Genomic DNA, 16483 nt, shown 5'->3' with positions numbered 1-16483 from the left:
AGGAAAGATGTGGACAAATTGGGGAGAGTGCAGAGGAGAGCAACAAAAATGATAAAAGGTCTAGAAAACCTGAGTTACGAAGAAAGGTTAAAAAACTGGGCATGTTTAGCCTTGGAAAAAGAAGATGGAAGGAAAACTGACAAGTCTTCAAATATGTTAAGAGCTGTTATAAAGAGGACTGATCAGTTGTTCTTCATGTCCCATCTCCAGTGGACAAGAAGTAATGCGCTTAATCTGGTAGATTTAGGTTAAATATTAGGAAAAGCTTTCTAACTATAAGTGTGGTTAAACTCTGGAATAGGCTTCCAAGGGAGGTTGTGGAATCCGTCATTGGAAGTTTTTAAGAACAGGTTAGCCAAACACCTGTCAGGGATGGTCTAGGTTTACTTGGTCCTGCCTCAGCATCGGGGGCTGGACTTGATAATCTCTCAAGGTCCCTTCCAGCCCTTCTATGATTCTATGATACATCTGTAAGAGATAAGAGTTTCCCAGCCAATGAATTCAGTGCCTCAGTTCATGTGGATTTAAAACAGTCCCTCAAAAATCACTCTACCATACCACTCCCAGAGCATTGCAGGCTCTGACTCGTGGGGAAAAACAACTAATTTGAAAGCAGAGATACAATTTCATAAATAACACAAATTTATAAATACAGATGTATCCTATTTTTCTGAGCTTTGAGCATCACTTAAATCACACTGTTTAATATTTGACACTAATAATGGGCATAAAGCCTGACCCACAATTCTAAGTGGTCACATGTACACCCCTCCCTGAGAACATTTGTACTGAGCTTCCTGGATCTGCAAGGGTTGGGCACATTATAGTTCTAATACTCTAAGGAAAATTTGCTTCACTGTAGTAGTCACTCCCATTCTCACTAGTGATCTGATTTTTGAGCTCTGCTTCTCAATACAGAAATGTACAGGCCACAGTCCATCAAACAATGTGTCTGTTCAACATTCTGGGCCTGAAAATAAGCAAAGAGAAGTTGAGATCACTCTGCAAAGAATAGAATTCATTGGTGCAGTTTTGGATTCAATATCTGCCAAAGCATTCCTGCCTCTTTCCAGGTTTCAAACTCAATGGGATCTCTTTGCGTCCCTCCTCAAGGCCATCCTCAGACCACTGTCAGCAATTGCCTCAAGTTTTAAGTCACATGGCTGCATGTACATATTTGATCTCTTATGTCAGGCTGCATCTTGGGGCTCTACAGGCATGGCTCAAGGCAGTCTATCATCCTCAGTTTCACCATCTAGACAGGCTGGTATGTATCCCAGACAGGATATTGTCCTTGCTGGACTGATGGAAGAGCCAAGACTTGTAGGGAGTTCCTGTCTCTCCCCACATCCAAACCCATGATTCGGATAAGGGATGTCTTAGCCATAAGGTGGGACTGGGAGGGAACATCTGGGCACCCTTCAGGCTCAGGGTTTGTGGACTGTCAACGAGGCTGGGCTTCACATAAACATACTCAAGTTGCGCACACTAGCTCAGCAGTTCCTGCCTCACATTCAGGGCAGGATTGTCCAGCTACTCACTGACAACTCCACAGTGATGTCTTATGTGAACAAGCCAAGGGGGCACCAGGTCTGATTCTAGGCATGAGTGTCAGGTGAGACATTTTGCAAGTCTGAAACCAAAGAGTTTCTGCTAGCAGTAGTAAGCAAACTTCTATTTCCTTTAATGATTTAGGTGCACTTTGGGAACAGCTACACCACTTCACAATAAGCTCCAGGGGGGATTCTGGCACAAGGTGGCAGAATTTCTTCTAGATCATCCCTCATGCAGTCATGGGGTACAGCATATTGCCTCTATGTGGGCTAGTGCTGAGTGGGAGGGGGTGGACTATGGCCCCAACCAACTTTGGGGTACACTGAGGAAGCAATTCCTGTGCAACTCATAGTGCAGGCACTTCAATTCTGAGGGACCTTTCATGTGAGACACAAGGAGATTCATAGATTCCAAGGCCAGAAGTGACCATTGTGATCATCTCGTCTGATCTCCTGTATAACACAGGTCAGAGAGCTACCCCCAAAATAATTCCTAGAGTGGATCTTTTAGAAAAACATCCAATCTTTGAGATAATGAAGGCCAATTATTATTTTTATGATATTTCTATTACAGTAGCACCAAGATGCTCTAATAAGGGCCCCATTGTGCTAGGTGCTGCAAAAGCATAAAAAGAAATGGTCTCTGCCCTGAAGAGTTTACAATCTAACTCCCTGTGAAAGGCCTTTCTTGTGCAGATCTATATAAGCATCTGTCAAACTCTAGGCCTAAGTAATTGTGACTCTCATTCACCTAATATGTGCTGCAACTGGCATAGACTATTTTAGTCTTTGTTTTATTTGCGAGTAAATCCTTGTAGATGATTCTATGTATGTTAGTACCTCCCTCATGCTTCCCCTCCCCCCAGTCATTTCTTCAATACACAAGCAACTTAACTTTAACTTTTTGTCCTAACACAAGATACGCATGTGAGGTAGAACAGGGTATATGCAAAACATTAACTAGAGAAGAAGAACTAAGTCACTTTTTCTTTAAATGGAACACATTGAAAACATAACTTTAAATCTTAGCAGAGCAGTGGCACATTGCACAAGCAGAGGGAAGTAATATAACTGAGGTTATGGCAGGAACTGGAACTTGTATGGAGTTCACAGGTTATAAATCTCCAGGAGAGTCAGAATTTAAAATAATACAATATTAAAGGAACTCGTGGTCAGATATAGTTACTTCTCATTTCCATTGATCTGAAAGAGGAACTTTACTTTATCTCAAATACAGCGGACCTGATGGTTTAACTGTCCTTTTTAAGACCTGAGACTAAAATGGGAAATAATACATCTGCTTACTGGGTTTTTTGTTAACTCTAAATACAGAATAATTAGGAAAGACTTAAGGATTGAATTTACCACCTTTTAATGAAATCATATGTTTGTCTCTGTGCACTGAATAAGCATTAATCACCAGAGGGTTTGATGATATAAATGTGCTTTGGTTGCTGCATACTGTGTTTCTGTGGCTGAAAGATATATTTGCTCAGTTAGACGCTCTGCCTCATAGTCTAATTTCAAATTAAATTTGAAAACAATTACTTCTAAAATAGTCCAGGGAAGTAGTTTTGAAGTACTTTATGAGACTGGAACTATCGACTGTCCAAAATCAAAATTATTTTCAAGCAATAACAGCTGCCAAAATCTCTCCTGGCTGTTTATTGGGAGGTTACTGGAATGAAACTAGGTTTGTAAAATTATAGGAATTTTTAACCCTGTTACTTACCACTTTGTGTGAACTGGACATGAACTATCATTAACAAATTAAATGAATTCCTTTCAGAATCACAAACTGTTTTACTAATTTATGGAGCGTATCTAAGAAACTTGATCGCAGGCTAGAGCAGCAGCTGACTAAGCTGAGGTAGTCTCCGGGGCCTTAAAAATGGTAAGACTTTCAGTGTCATACATTAATTTAATTTAGTTTTAATATGACTTACATTAAATAGGTTCTGGTTATTCCCAAACATATTTTGAGGTTTTACAATTATGATAAAGATAAATATCTTACAAAACTGTTAATACTATGAAAGACATAGTTATGAATCTGATATTGTCTGTTTACTATTCCATTACTGTCATATCAAATTTTAATTAAATATGTATTTGAGATGCCACCTGAAAAGGTTAGAGAAAAGGCTTGTAAAGTAGATTTGGCTACAGGCTTCGCACATTGTGTCTGTTCCCACAATGTGTCTCATTTCCCCAGCCAGGGTATGCCTCTCCTTCATGTATCTCTGCTCGCCTTGCTTAAGTCCCACCACAGCTGAATGATTATTTCTCTATAAAGTAATGGTGGAATAATTTAGACTCCTCACAATTAACTGTGTAATACTTGGGACTACAAGTTCATTTCTTCTTGTGGAGTAGGTAACTTGCATTCTACCTTTCCTCCCTCTATTTCCCCATCCTATAACCTATTCCTGACCTTTACTCCCTGACACATTTCTCAAAGAAGAGCAACAGCATTCATTAATGTATTTTCTACAACTTGGAATAGTGTTCACTAGAGACAACCTACAAGACTCTTTCTATTTCAGATATATACTTACAGATATAAAAGATCTCTGAATACTGAAAAACACGCACCAACAATAACAAAAGCACAAAATAAATGTCTTTCATTTTGTGGTTTATTGATGGATCCTACCCACATCCAAACAACCTTAGGGTGTCTATCTGAAACCCAGATCCTTATTTTGCAGTTTGAGCTCATCTCTAATCTTGTTATGGCCTCTACATGTAAACCTTGTAAAACATGAATGCTGTCTTTTCTTCAGCTCTTAGCAACATTTTTGTTTTATAACTCCAGGATCAAACGTGTAATGTGAACCATGAATTGTCACATGTCAAATCCAACAATATGCTGGAATCTGTAACAATGCTAATGTGACTAGCAATGTATTTGTGGATGCATTTTTGTAGAAGCATCACAGGCCTCTCAGGCACGCTCTTTCCTGGGTGATGGCATGACAGCTGGGTCATGTGTCCTAATGAAAACAACACCTACATTTCCCGTACCGATAGCTCCATTTCAGCCAGAGAGGCTGCTCTGTACAAGAGATGTAGTGGGGTCCCCCTGCACCGTCTCTCATAGTTCCATGTGCATAGTTCTCCTCCTAAGTGATGATTTGGTCTGGGTAAATGCTCTCAGTTGCATACATAAGTGAGTGTTCAAACTGTCCATTTAACTGTCTGCATGGACAAAATTATGCACAAAATGGAGATTGTCCTTTTAACTTCTTATTCCCCCCTGGTAGTCTTGGGGACATCTAGACTTTTCCTAATATGCACATAATTCCCATCAAAAATTAAAATACATTATACAAGAGACTGGATTGGGACGTGGGTGCTGCTTTCAATTTTCAGTATAGCCACAGTTGTCTTGTGTGACTCTGGGTAGTCACTTACAATTGGTCTCATTTCCCCATCTGTAAAATGGAGGTAATATTTCCCTAACTTACATGGGTATCATGGGGGTAAATTCATTAATCATTTTTATATATAGCACCTACTAACCCCAGTTATAGACCCCCATCATGCTAGGCACTGTATAAGCACATAACAAAGCCAATCCCTGCCTCCAGATGCTTATAGTTTAAGTTGGCTGTGAGGTACTTTTAGTTACTACTATGATGTGCAAGCACCCACCTACATAGACACCATTGAATGAACAAAGGGCACTTTACTTCTGAAAAATGGTCTGAAGTAAAAAGATGCATCTTATAAAGACAAATGTTCTTATGGGGCATGAACCAAAGCCCTCTGAAGTCAATGAAAAGATTCCCATAGACTTCAATGGACTTTGGATCAAGGCCATAATGAACCACCATTTTTGTTCTGTTAGATAAGTTCTCACTATGTTGTAATCATTGTACTATTAAAATTATGGTGTAGAATTCTGGTTTCTTAAAATAGTTTCCAGCATATACGCCATTAACATAAACCAAATGTTACATTTCCTTTCTCCAGAAAGCACTTCCAAATGTTTATTTTACGTGGTAATGTGCCATACTAACACCTTAATTTGTTCTGTGGATACCATATATATTCATAGAACATACTGTATTTTCTTTAATGGCTTTCATTAACTTGATTATGCCCATGAGCATGATTTTTGCCAAAATAACCTAGCAGGAAAACCTAATCTCTTGGTTTGTGCATGGAAACTAGCATGCATATATTAGCAAGGGTCTGCTTTTAATAAACAGCAGTTAATACATTTATTTTGAAAATACAGTTATAAATTTAATTGTGAGTGAAACATTATATTCTTACAAAGATTTATAACTTCCTGGTTCTGGAAATTGTTGAATATATATAGTCTAAAACTGATCACATATTTGATGAGATTGGCTATGTTTTTGTTAAAGGCATTTGTGGTTACACCAAAGTGCCCTGAAAAAGGTCTCACTACTCCTTTCGGATGACGTACCAGTGTTTGATCCTGAGCCAAGAGAACAGAGCGACAATAACAGGTGGGAGCAAAACTTTGTTTTTTCAGTGCGGTATTTTGAAAGCAACCAACCACAGAGTTAGTGTTATTTGATCAAGTGTCACAGGTACTTACACAAAACAAGGAGCCTGAGGCACTCAGTGCTCGTATACAGGTTCCAGAGTTGCTAAAGGGTTGGGATAAACAAGAGGCAATGATTTACAAATATGGTCCAAAGGATCATACTGGTATCCTACACTGGAACTGGCTGTCTCAGTCCTCTAGTGAAGTCAGTCAGGGTTAGATCCACAGAAGGGACTTAAACTCGGTATTGCAAGAACTATCTTTAGGTGCCCGGCCACCCATTGGAATCATTGGCCCTGACTTAGGCATCCAGGCTCCTTATACAACGCACGGGGAGAGCTAGGAATGGGATTTATGAAAGCCAGCACTCTGAGCAAGGAGCCACCTAAACTAGCCAGTAGGAAATGTTGAGGAGAGCGAGGTGGCTTAAGCCCTGTCTTTTAAAGGAAGTTAGGCACCGAATTCTGGGCTTGAAGGTGGTGTTTTCCTCTGCTTAGGATTCACAGCCACTTGACTCTCCTGGAGTTACCTGGACTAAGCCAGACCAGCCCTTTCTCACCAAAAAACAAGAAGGTGGTGGTGCCCCCCTTTACCTCATAGCCTAATGGTTAGAGCACTCACCTGCCTGACTCAGAGCAGGGACTTGAACACAGGTCTCCGATCTTCCAGATGGGAGCCTGGACCACTTTGCTATGGGGCTCTGAGGAACTGCTGTCTCTCCTGTTGAAGCTGTTTCACTTATTTTACAAAAATATTTAAATAGTCATTGGGCCAGTGTGAGAGAATGTTCTGAGGGTCACTTGGGTGGGCCAATGAAGTCTGCTCACAACAGCAGAAATGCAGTACAAGTGAAAATCTGTCCAGTAGTAGAGATTAAAATCCTAATAATGAACTGCATAGGGAAGGGCAGAAGGGGGACTTGGAAGCAGTCCTGGCAAGGTGAATGTAATAGGGTGTGTTGAGGCAGGAGTTGACTCAGCACCCTGTCACTTAAATTCCCACCAATATAGTTTAACTGGGACTAACTGGAAGTTCAATTAACAAGTGGCGCTACAGCTGAGGGGGTAACTAGAGGGGGAAGCCCTGGAAGGAGGGAGAAGTGGGAGCCTGAAGGAAGGCAGAGGTAGACAGCCTGAAGCATGTGGGGGAGCTCGCTGGCATTTGTAAATATATGCAAATAACACTACAGGCAGAGGCCTATTGAAAGAATATACTAAAACATGGTGGTGATGAAGGAGACCGAAGTGTAGGGTGACCACACAGCAAGTGTGAAAAATCGAGACGGGGATGGAGAGTAATAGGCGCCTACGTAAGACAAAGCCCCAAATATCGGGACTGTCCCTATAAAATCGGGACATCTGGTCACCCTACCAAAGTGGTCTGGTCTGTACTTAAGGACTCAGAGAGGGCCCCATGGCTGTGACCTGATCTAAGGTTGCTTGGTTAACGCTGGTTATTTGGCAATCAATTAACTCGTTAATGGACACCAAACTCTAGTCTACGCATCCCTTAGGGCAGAGAGAACCCACCGACACATGTGCACCCATCCTCCTGCAGCTCCCCCACAACCACCAAGGGGCCAGCCCCTGGGGCAGGTTCCACACATGAGCACACCCCAAATCCTACTTGTACAGGATGGAGCCATTGCAGCCTTCTGGCTTGACTGGCTGAAAAGAGTCTCCATACGGTCCCTTCTGCTTGGCCCTTCTAGCCACTATTGCACCAGACTCTCCTTGCAGCTGCCAGGTTTGCCATCACCATGCCATGAGGCATAGTGCTGGGGCATAGTACTAAAGACCGGGATCTAAGGCACAGTCTTAAAGTTGTGGCCAATTAAGACTGTATCTCAGGCATTGCCTACACTGGCGTTGGCATGTAGAATATAGGTAGCTCACACCACAGTGAAAGATTTCAGAGTAGCAGCCGTGTGAAAGTCAGTCTGCGTCCACACTGCAGTGTGTAGCTACATGCAGCAATGAAAGGCTCTGGCAGCAGGGACACGACATTGCTACAAATGGCAGTGTAGCTATGGGAGGCACTGCTTGGGTGTGTAGAGAGATCTGTAGGATACATACCTTAGGGTTCTGGCATATCTGTACTCTACTAGCCTAAGCAGTGTCACACTGTCTACACTATTTATAGCCATGCTGGCGGTCATGCTGTGTATGTTCTCTCCATGCCACCTTAAGCCCTAGGGTAGAATACGCAGAATACTTTAGTGCTCATTCTGATGGGATTTTTGTTTCTATAACTGTCCATTTGCATTGTCGCTGATTTTTTTTTCTCCATGAGCTTAATCTTTGGGGCAGGAGTTGTCTTTTGTTCAGCTCTGAGCACAGGAAGGCCCCAATCCTAATTGTGGCTTCTGAGGACTACTGTGATACAAATAATAATAATGCATTAAGCAAACAAGAGTTGCATAGTGTTGGGTTCAGAGTTTGTTTTAAACTTCCAACTAATATTAGTGAAAAGGAGAAGTTAAAATACTTGCAGTTCAGAATAAGCACCTAGAATTAGATATTTATCTCAACCTTGTCAGAGCTTCCTGTGTCAGCAAAAGTGGAGTGGAAAACAGACTTTCAAACAAGATTTCCAGTACTACTTACTTCTACTTAGGGTAGAAATACAGCATCCTGTCCTGTGCTATTTCAGCACTTCCAGTTTTGTCTGGACCCCCAAAAATGTGGAGATGCATGAAAATATAATTAAGGAGAAACTGTTTCGAATATCAGAAAAAATTGCATTCAGCTCTAGTTCATGTTTTAGATTAAGCTCGTTTTTAAAGAGAAATTTTGCCCATCCTTCATAGAGATTTAATACTTAGGTTTTATTGTGATACCAAATAGATGCATTAAGTGTTAACAATGTATATATCACATTTTTACATATTTGCTTTGCATTAATTTGGCATTCTTCAAGTCTTTGTAATCAGTATTTTCCTACATTCTTGTATTTTATTTTTTGTTTCCTGCATTTCTCCTTGAATCATTTTCCTATGAATGTAGGGCTGCCCACATTAAATTACTTTTCAGGCTTGGCGTTGAAAGAAAGTAAAACTTTTTTTTATGAAAAATTGTACTGCAATATTAAAGTAATTATGGTCTGATATTGTCATATGAAAATTTTTAGTGATCATTCCTCTGAGGAAATGATGGGCCTGATTCTTCAAGTTCTTCTCTCTCAGAATTCCCACTGAAGCTAGTTGCAGTTCTTCTTGCAGAATGCTTTCAGGTTTGGGTTCTAACTGGATTCCACACAGTAACAGAATTTTATTTATTAGGTTCAGGTCCTTCAAACATGTATGTGCTTAACTTTACACATGGGAGTTGTCCCACTGATGGGACTGGGCCATTATTTCTCTGTGTATAAAAATCTTAGTTTAAGCCATTTATCTAGTGCAATCGGAGGTACTTTTGTGTAGGTAAAACTGGAGAAAAGGCAGCAATGGTGAGATTGCTTTTTAAAACATTTGCAGAAGTCTGGGGAAAGGTCATTTAAAGTCAATAGGAATTTAAAATGGAAAAAAAAATCTAAGGCTCTTAGGAATAAACTTAAAGTACTAGTTCTTGAAACCAGTCCAAGAAAAGTGAGTGATAACGTATCACTGCTTCAAAGGGTGGGATGCAGTAAGCCAATGAAAAGGAATTTCATATATCTTGGGAATTAGTGTGAGTATCAACCTTGCATTCTGTAGGAGCAGGGTATACAAGTTATAAAGGGAGAGCTTGGTCTCTTGTTTCTGTGTGCTGTATCCTGCAACCCTTTGCAGAATAGTGCCCATCCTTTAGAATTAGCTCCATATGGCTGAATCCCTGTTGATTTCAGTGGGGCTTAATGTGGGCATAGGCATCTGCCCCTACAGAGCTCATTGCAGGATCAGCCCTTATGAAGTTACCCCACACTATATTACACTATTTGCCTGTTGTAGACATAATTTAAAAGGTTTCCTCTACTCACAACTGTCTTTCCCTTAGACTAGAACTAGGGTGACCAGATGTCCCGATTTTATAGGGACAGTCCCAATTTTGGGGGCTTTTTCTTATATAAGTACCTATTACCCCCCCCCCACCCCCCCTCCCATCCCAATTTTTCATACTTGCTATCTGGTCATCCTAACTAGAACATAAGAATGGCCATAGTGGGTCAGACTAATGATCCATCTAGCCCAGTATCCTGTCTTCCAATAGTGGTCAATGCCAGGTGCTTCAAGGGAATGAACAGAACAGGCAATCATCAAGTGATCCATACCCTGTTGTCCACTCCCAGCTTCTGGCAAACAGAGGCTAGGGACACTCAGAGCATGGTGTTGCATCCCTGCTCATCCTGACTAATAGCCATTGATGGGCCTATCCTCCATGAACGTATCTAGTTCTTTTTGAACCCTGTTATAGTTTTGGCCTTCACAACATCCCCTGGCAAAGATTTCCACAGATTGACTCTGTGTTGTTTGAAGAAGTACTTCCTTTTGTTAGTTTTAATTTTTTTTTTTTTTGCCTATTAATTTCATTTGGTGACCCCTAGTTCTTGTATTATGAGAAGAAGTAAATAACTTTTCCTTATTCACTTTCTCCACACCACTCATGATTTTATAGACCTCTATCATATCCCTCCTTAGTCATCTCTTTTCCAAGCTGAAGAGTCCCAGTCTTTTTATTCTCTCCTCAATATAAGCTGTTCCATACCCCTAATCATTTTTGTTGCTCTTCTCTGCACCTTTTCCAACTCCAATATATCTTTTTTGAGATGGTGCGACCAAATCTGAACACAGTATTCAAGATGTGGGCATACCAGGGATTTACACAGAGTCAATATGATATTTTCTGTCTTATCTACCTCTTTCCTAATGGTTCCTAACATTCCGTTAGCTCTTTTGACTGCTGCTGCACTAGAACAAAGTGCAGACAAGCATACTTAACTAACTTCACTTTACTGTAATTTATGTTCCAATAAACTATCTAATCTTCCTCCAGCTGAAAATCAAATCGCCATAACTGGTGCACTGTCAGTTTCTGAATTTGGTGAGCTCTCATTGCTCATTTTCAATAATCATAGTTAATAGAAAAAACTTTAATAAAAATGAGCCTCAGATCTTTAAATATGATCATAAGCTTTTAAGTAAGTCTTAAGACATTTTGCATTTGGTGCCCTCACATACAAGTGCTGTTTGGATCAGGAAGCCAGTGACTTTCAATTGACATTAAACAGGAAATAATTTGATAGCAATTGGTATTATATGAGCACATAAGGGCTATACTAAAGCTAAAAGGTTTGATGTATGGAGAAATGTTTCCAGTGAGTGGGATTTTCCATTAAATGAATAGATATTAAGTGGACATGACTGTATAGTGTATTTTTTATTTTGCATGAGTGTGGAGGAAAGGGATACCTTTTAGGAGTTTGACACTGACTCTTTGCTATTCAGTCTCTGTGTAAGACCTGATCTAGTAAAGCATCTAAGTATGTGCTTGACATTAAGTACAAAAATAATCCCATTAACTTCTGTGGGACTTCTCATGTGCTTAATTTTAAGCACGTATTTAAATGTTTTGCTGAATCAAGGCCTAAATAATCGAATGAGTTGTCATGTGACACAAGGATGTCATCAGATTCATGTTTGTGATTTATTTTCGTTCTTAACCTATTACCCACATTGAACCCACCTTCTTTACTGCTTATTATTACTGTCAGTGGCAGAAAATATGGGTCTTTAAAGTTAATGGCCAAACTCCAGTGGCTTCCATCAGACCCTATATTGGCATTAGTCACATAAGCAGACTAGATACAAAAATATTTAATCAGAACTTTCCATATTACCAACATTTCACCTTTGTTTTGGGATCTCTCCAGTGGAACGTGAACCAGATTTTTACTTTCCGAAGTGGAACTTGAATATGTGTGTTTGGAAAATTGCATTTTCCCTATCAAATCAAATCAATGTGTGTCTATTTAAATGGACCTTCCTAGAACATGAGGTTGTAGGTAAAAATAATTGTCACTTCACAGAAAATGCTTTTCCACAGAAATATAGATGAGATATTTTGAGAACAGCCACAGATCTGCATCCACAGAATTGAGAACTACAAAGGTCTGTCAGAACATGTTCAGTTATATTAGATGGTCACTGTTAGGAAATCATGCACCCCAGAAAGTATATCCAGACTTTGTGTAGAATGTGGCATATGTGAAATTTTACATTGTTCTTACAATACTGACTCTGTTCTCAGTGATATTAAACCTGGAGAAAGACATGCAAGTATTGACTGATAAGTTCTGCAAACTTGGTTAAACCTAGAGGCACAAAGTGGAGTGTGTTTTTTAAAGTCATGGCTATTGAATGAGTCGGATGCTTTTTGGAATAACCCAGAGTGGCGTGACATGCAGGCAGTTTTAGTCCTATGATAGTATTATGAATGTTTGTTCATGCTTTCTCGAAGCTTTTTATTGATTTGGTTAAAGTATTGTATGAATGCAGCATTTCAGTAGCAAAATATGATCAAGATGTGTTCCCCATGATACTGCTATAGCCATTAATTTATTGGAATGCTTTGTTATGCAGAAAAATATCTTGGCATTGACAATCTTATGGGAAACTGGATAATTGTGCGGGTAGTTAGCTGTCTAGTAAGTCTCCCTTAAAACAGAACTCTTTGCTTGGGTAATACATTGTCCTGGCAGTCACTTCATTACTGATATATCAGTCTCCTGAGTTTTCTCCTTTGCATCCTCTCTCATATGTTAGTGTAGTGCTGCTTCTACTGCAGATGGCACCTTAGGATCATAGGTTTTTCTGCCTTTGTGTTATTCCCCCCTGGGTTTATCTTACAATTATTCCATGTTTCCTTCTGAATTCTGTTACTTTTTTGTGCATTTGACATTTGCAGATTTTTTTGTACACCCTGCAGGTGTATTATGTAAGGTGTGGCTTCTCCACCATTACCTCCTACTGCTTTTAATTTATTGAGGAAGAGAGGTTTTGTGTGTGCGCGCACGTGTGCATGCGTGCACGCACACACACACACACACACACACACTGTGCAGTAGTGACTTTTTCAGCTGATACAAAGGACTATTCGTTTAAATACAAAAAAAGTTGGGTTTTTTTTTTAGATTTAACAAAATGGCAAATATAATTGAGGAAAAGCAAACCAAATCCAAAGAGGAAACAGAAAAAGGGATACCTATATACACACACGACACACAGTTATAATGTCCAGTAACTACAAATTACAACACACATTTGTAATTATAGGGTCAGACTCACCAATACATAGAACATGTGGAGTGTGCTAGTGAATTTGGTCCATCACATACGTATTCATGCCCATTTCAGTTTAAGAAAAAAGTCACTAACAATTCTGTATTATTCTTGAATGTTTCCAATGTACATTTTATTTAAATGTGAATGGTATGTATGGAATGTATCTAATGATCAGTATTGAACTGAGAAGAATTTTCCCAATGCTCCAGAATGACTTTTGTATCTTTTAGTTTTCAGTACAGAGTTTCACTCCTACGTAGGGGTGCAGAGTTCCGGGAGCCAGTTGCAGGTGGGAAATCATGGAGGTAGGAGAGTTAACTTCCAAAGATTCAGATTTGGGAGAAGACCTGCATTTCTCATAATATACTCAGTTTTCAAATCTTTGGAGGTTTGCTCATCACTAGTTACTGTAGTTTTTACAAGATACTATTTTTCATGCATACATTCACAAAGCTTTTAATTTTTCCATTCTCCATGGCTGACCTCTGATTTTAAACCAAGAAAAATCTCCAAGGAAGAACATATTTAAGCACATAACACACTACTTTAGTTTTGTTTTAGGCTCCCTTAACCTAGTTTCTCTTTCCCTTGCCCATTGGCATCAGATACTTAAAAACAAGTAAAATAGATCTCTTGTGTTGCTCTCACTCGCGCGCGCGCACACACACACACACACACACACACACACACGCATCCCTTCCTCCCTGTGCCGCAATTTTTAGGGGGTTTTGTCCTATGGTTATAAAGAGTTTGATTTGTAGACCTTTGCCTAGTCACCATAAAATGGGTAAGAAAAATAAGCCATTTAAAAGTGTTCTGTTTGGATTCTGTCCGTATTCCCTCTGGCTCTCAGTTTTTGATACTCAAGTGTCTGCTCATACATAGACTAAAAAAGTGAAATGCTAGCTAGAGTGAGGTTATGACTCCATGATTCCATTTGGAGTAGTCATTAGTTTATGATTGCAGCAACTCTGCTTGAAATTTTCCTGGAATTTGTTGGACCAGTTGCATGGTTTTAAACTCTTCACTCGTATTCCATCCAAGCTTAAGAGCTAGTTTGCAATTTTGAAAAGGCCTCTGTATCAAGTTTGAATCTCTGATAAACTTCCTACTGTGGCTCCAATGTTCTAATTCTCATTTCCTCTTTTCTCTTCTTTCAATATTTTATGTATCTATTTTAGATAGCAGTAGAGAGGCGCGGAGATGACCTGTGCCTGCCAATGTGGGGGGGGCGCAGAGTGAAGGCAGCATGCTCAGTAGAAGCCAAGCAGCAAATCGGGGGAGAGGGGCACATGACCCTGCATGCCCCTCCATGTGTTGCCACTGGAGAGGAGAATGTAATGTATATTAAAATATCAAGCATTCAAAAATCAAGACATTCAATATTATGGCTACAAACTCAACTTTCACTATGCAGATTCAAGTGTCTGCCTTAAAAAAAAAAATCCTTATAATTACAGGTGGAGTGGGTAGCAACACCTAAATGTAAGGTCCCTACGCTTCCCATTCTCAGCAGTTGTTCATGATTTTGCCAAACTTTAACCATTCAGGCTGAATTTTTCTACATGCTTGGTCTTGGAACAAGAAATGGGAGTCAAAGCTGATGTGTATTCATAAATTAACCATAACAGTGGTCTTGGTAGCCAGCTGGTGGTTGTTAACTGTGTAGTGTGCCATTAAAAGGTTAAATACAATGCATCAAACTGGCATGTCATTATGCAGTGCACAGACACACACAATTAACTTCCTATAAGAATTCAAATCCCTCTTACGTAAATGATTAAAAAAAACTTTTTAAATCCATTTGCAATGTTCAATGCTATGTTTTCTTCATCAGAGAAGTGTTTTGTTCCATTGTAAATATCTTTTATGGCTAGTTCAGACTAATTGTTTGAGTATCTGATCTAGTTGCCTATGTGCATGCACTTTAGGCCTTCAAACACACACATGTGTAGAATTACATGGTAATTTTCAAACTGGTTCAGTCTACTTCTGTGTTTTCCTTTCTTGTTCCAAACAAGCAAGTGTCACCAAGGGACCAATGTTGAGACAATGGAACAATCTGTACTCTTACAAAAATGCAGGTTCCAGCATTTGGATCATTATTCATCCAGGACTATCTTTCTCAGTGACTCTCTTTGAATTTCTTTGTAAATAGTTGATCTTATTAATAGTTTGAAGCCTTTATTTGAATCTTGATATAAGGATATCTTGGATTTATTTTGAAAATATAGTACAAGGATTTTATATTCTCCTAATTGTTGTAATAGATTTTATTGTTCTTAAATATACAAGGCCAAACTCATCCCTGGTATAATTCCATTGGCCATTGTTTCTTCTTCAGATCCTGTATAGTAGTTTTGAATCTTTTGCTTTCTGAATGACGTGAAACAGTTGAAAAATCTGCTGGTTAGTGAGTGTAAAATGTAGCAGAAAATTTTCCCCTTAGTAGTAATCACCAAAAGTTTACAGATTTATCAATAATTACTAGATGCAAGCTTAGTTTCCCAACTCTGGGATAGCAACTTCCCACAAACAACTTAAATACTCACCTAGTGCTGTTCATTTTAATTAATTCGGAAACAAATTTTCTGTTTAAGTGAAACATTGGGAATCGTGCTTTGATGCATTAATTTCTACCTTCCACTTTTCTCCTAACACACATTTGAATATCATGTAAAGAAGATGATTTATAATGAAGTTCATTTAATGTGACTCATTTCTCAGTAGTCTCGGAACACTTTATAGTTGGTGAGTTATACTTCAAATTAATTTAAAATGAAGCAGTAAAGTAAGACAATCAACAACTATTCATCAACTGTAAAAAAGCTCTTTTCTAAGAAATCATTTACAACAGTATGTCAAAGAATCACAAAACATTTTGTAAATATGCATTATGGTTCTTGGGTATACAAACTGACATTAACGAGAATCTCTAACATGGGAGGTTAATAAGTATGCCCTCTACTGCAACAGACCTTATGCTCAGGAAGGTGATATGAGGCAGAACAAGGCTTCTAAAACAGCAATTAAAGGGAATATTGAGGAGGGAGTGTCTCACAATGAGTGAAAGGGAAAAAAGGAAAAAGTGAAGTTCTTCTCTGAAAAGTCATTATGGAAAAATGGCAGGTTTTTATACTCCTCGTA

This window comes from Terrapene carolina, unplaced genomic scaffold (genome assembly GCF_002925995.2).
Source record: "Terrapene carolina triunguis isolate 2854851 unplaced genomic scaffold, T_m_triunguis-2.0 Scaffold113, whole genome shotgun sequence".
In the NCBI taxonomy this organism is placed as follows: Eukaryota; Metazoa; Chordata; order Testudines; family Emydidae; genus Terrapene; species Terrapene triunguis.
The sequence above is the reverse complement of the archived record's forward strand: the minus strand, read 5'-3'. Positions refer to the sequence as shown.